Source organism: Phascolarctos cinereus, unplaced genomic scaffold (assembly GCF_003287225.1).
Source record: "Phascolarctos cinereus isolate Bilbo 61053 unplaced genomic scaffold, phaCin_HiC Scaffold_726;HRSCAF=1367, whole genome shotgun sequence".
Classification (NCBI taxonomy): Eukaryota; Metazoa; Chordata; class Mammalia; order Diprotodontia; family Phascolarctidae; genus Phascolarctos; species Phascolarctos cinereus.
In genome coordinates this window covers 285,418,228-285,422,492 of record NW_027556098.1, presented here as the reverse complement: position 1 = coordinate 285,422,492, position 4,265 = coordinate 285,418,228, and positions in this window count along the sequence as shown.

Here is a 4,265-nt window from a genome sequence, read left to right as displayed (position 1 = left end):
CCCTGATCACTCATATGGGGCAGCATAGCTCACACTCACCAGTTTAGGCCTTTGCCAGCACACAATAGTTATATAAAAGGCTGTCATGAATTATAATGGCGAGTAAACCTATTTATTCAAGCAAAACGGTAAACAGAATTTGGAGAATGTCCTCTATAGATTAGTCTACCATTTAGGCTTTAGAATACCAAAGGAGACAAGAGTAAGCAAGCTCTTCTGCTGGGAGCAACATTTATTTCAGCTCCAATCAGGAGAGTGAGAACAATCTCACCCAGGGAAGGTCTTCTGTCATCAGTCTCAGAATGCTAGGCCTTGAAGTTCAGGAATACGGTGGGACTGGCTCCCATATATATTCCCATGGTTTGGTGGGCTTCAGTCCAACTTCTCCCTTCACTGTCTTTCTCCTTTCTCTACATATTTCAAACATTCCTTTCTCCATGTATTTCTTCCAAGACTGTCTTGAACCAACTGAATGAATTTTTGGCAGGCATGGGGCCTCACTCTCATCATTCTAACAAACAATCAGGAATCATATCTCCCTCCTTGTCCTAGAAACTTGAAATACAGGATTGTCCTTTAGGGAATCACCTCCATGCCCACCCACCCAGACAGAGTGGTGCCACACTTATATGTGTACATGTTGTTTCCTTGACGGAAGGGAGTGCGTTTTTTTTTTTTTGTCTGTGTAAAATATGTTGGATTAGATTGCCTCTGAGGTCCATTCTAACTAAATCTATGATTCTAGGATTTATAATCCTAAATGGATGAATAAATAAATACTCGGTAAGGGGATGGGGAAATGTTGAAAACATTGGGTATAAGGCCCTGTAAAATACATTTTTACCTGTTTCACCATTTTCCTGGAGTCATCTCTGACCTTCTTAAATGACTGGTTGAGTAGGAAAAGAAAAAGATTGCCCTAAAAAAGAGAGAAGCTTTCAAAACCATTCAAAACTGAATGAAACAAATGTTTTCTCGGCTTAGTGAATGTCAGGCGAACAGTGATTGAAGAAGTGGTCCACAAAACACTAGCCTTGGTGTAGGGGCAAGACAATCCATTTTTGATTATTGCATGGACTTGAGTATGTCTGTAATAAGGAATTATGTGAACATCCCCAAATTCAATTGCATATTGATTACTTCATAAATCACTGGAATGGGACAGGTTTGTGTTATCCATCACTATGGTTCTGATGTGCTGCTTTCTTCTTTTTGTGGGGTGGGGGATGTGGGGGCTGGCAGAAACTTCCATCAAAGAAAGCTGCTCAAAGCCCCCTCAGTTACACAGTGTCACTGATTAATAAGAATACTCCCATTTCTAGAGCACATTAAGGTTCATGAGGCACTTTCCTCACAACAAACCTATGAGATAGAGTACTATATCATCAACTCCATCTGAGAGATGAGGAAACTGAAGCTTGAAGAGATCAAATGACTTGCCCAAGGTCATATAGTTAGATTAAAATCCAGATTCTCTGAATTTGGGTCTAGTTGTTCCTATTACACCATTACACTAGAATTAACTTTTAGTCCCTCCCCCTCTTTACTTAATTGGCAAATGAAAAGTAAAATAAAGGGCAGAATTCAGAGATACATACAGGTGGCTCACAATCCTTTTGGACCACTGACACTTCTTACTTTCTTTAGGAGAACACTACTGTACTTTTCAATTCCCCACTCCTAGAACCCAGCAGCTTGATTTGCAGAACAGTAAAATGTTATGATGCAGAATAACTGAGAGGATACATCAAGAATCCTTGATTTTGCCGTTGTGGGTGTTCCAACCAAAGATGTCCACTGCCACCTTCAGATGGTACTGTGACTAAAATATTGATTGCCTTGCTGTCCACCTGGGGGCAGAGGTTCTCCAAACTTAGTGAGGCTGTGTCATCAGGAGAACAGGTAGACACATAGTCTGCCAAGGGACCATACTTAAAGCCTTCTCAGCTTGGTAGAACTTGACAAAGCTTATGTTCCACCAGAATGGTCTTCTTTACACCATAATGAGGCATCAAAGAAGGACTTTAGTGAAATAAGAGCATAGATTTCAGAAAAAAATCACTTTTATCAGCAGCAAGAAGTCTATGCTTTCAGGGAATACTGCTGAGATTGATAGGAGAAAGAGATGTTAGGAGAGGGAAGAGGAACACCGAAAGGAAAGTAAGAGCATCCTAGGATTCCTTTTCATCTCAGAGACCAGATAGAAGGAAGCACCTTCTTTCAGAAAATGAGGACCAAGAGGAAGGAAAATTTGGTACATGTCATCCTGGTGGCCCTTCTCTGAGATATCAACTAGAGATTCATAGGGAATAATAAGCTCTTATCTCAAAATGTAGCTCATTCTTAGGCTTTCAGAAAGCTGACTGTCTTCCTTTATCGCTGACCTTTTGTAGGCAGTACTGCTTTTCTTTTCCTTTGTTGAGTGGTTAATGTATGGATTATTCAATCAGATCTCCTTTTCCCCTTCTGCCTCCCCCCTACTCCCCCATTCCAGGAAAATTCTTCCCTTGGTCCACATCCCTGTTATGTTTCCCAGTTATTCAAGTCTCCATGCATAGTTAGAGTGAATGTTTAATTGAGGTAATAAAAGCACGGTGAAATCAAAGAAACAATAAAGGAAATATCAACTTTCTTTTCACATACCCTTTCACAAAACCACACACTTTAATGCTCCAACCCAACGACTTCATTTCACCCAAATTTCCAAGCAGAGATGGGAGGGGTTGAGCACATCTGGAGTTGAGGAAACCCACTTTCCCACTTCAGCGCAGAAGACACAGTATCTGGATGGTCTAGAGATTACTTTGACTCATCACAGGAATCCAGCTTGCTGTGGTCTTCAGTCAAGCTCTGCCCAGAGGCAGTAATTGGAATGGGGTCAGCCAGAGCTTGCAATGGCTGCCTACTCCTTAGATTTTCATACTAAATTCTCAGCCCAAGCTTAGATCTGGCACTTGCCCAGAAAAATTCACCACTTCCTTATTAAAATCTCAGAATAGGTAAGCAAAGGCAGAGATTAAGATGAGGGCATTTTAGGCATTGGAATGGTCTGTTCTAACAAACATCTGACAGATTGCCATTCAAGCAAACTGGTGTGTGTGTATGTGTGTGCGTGCGTGTGCGCGCGTGTGTATGTGTTTGCCCCAGTCAGATCAGTTTGACTATTGAGATCAAACGAAGTTTATATTGAGATCAAACTAAATTTTTAGAACTCATCTTGACCTAATTTCTTGAAAGTGAATGAAAATCACTATGTACACACTATTAGCTATTTGCTTAGGTTCTTATTATTCCCAGTTCTCTCTGGCTTGCTAAGTTCAATTTTATACTGAAAAGGTCTCCTGGAAGCATAGTTTTGAGCATTCAATTAATGAAGTTCTGTGCTTGGACAAACAGGGAATAAAGAGAAGCAGCATTATCATAATTCAGAATAGTCAACAAGATTATATGTCAATAATCACCAAAATAATCTTCCTAAAGCATAGGTCTGACTATGTTGCACAGACCCTCCATTTGATAAACTCTCCCAGGATCAAGTATAAAATATCCTGGCGCACACACACACACACACACACACACACACACACATTCCTCCTTGGGTTTTGTCTTGAAGTAATAAATACCATAGAGAACAACAGAAAACTTATTAAGACAAATGAGACCCGCAGCCCCCTCAGGGACAACTACCTGCAACTGAGACCCAGAGTTACTGAAGCAAATCGCCAAGTGATTCTCTGCATTTTGCTATATGTATTGCACATGTTTCTATTTGCTGTATATGTGCTCTACTATGACTTCTTGCAATGTTGATTAGTAACCTTTTCTCTGTTACACAATGAGTATTTGGTGTTATTTTGTGTAAGTACTGGTATTAAGTGGGTCACGGTTGCTTCCTCAAGGGACTACAAAATTCTACACTGTGGGAAGAATGTAATTGCCCTTTGGTAAGGCTTGATCTAGTCTCAAAGACCTTGGGTACTATATTTCTTCCCAGTGTAGGAAGAGAAGACGCTAACATGAGATCAGACCTTCCAGATAGGATTTTCCCCCTACAGTAGGATTTTTTTGGAGTATTTTTCCAGAGGGAGAGAAAAAAAAAAGACACAGGAGAGTAAAAAGAGAAGTGGCAATGGGTCTTTCCCCACACACAGAGCAGCAGTACATCCTCGGAGGTTGCTGGCAGCAACATCTGCAGTTCATTGCCTCAAACAAAAGCCTGCAAAAGAATTCATGAGAGGTACAATTTTTTTTTATTTGTGTGTCTG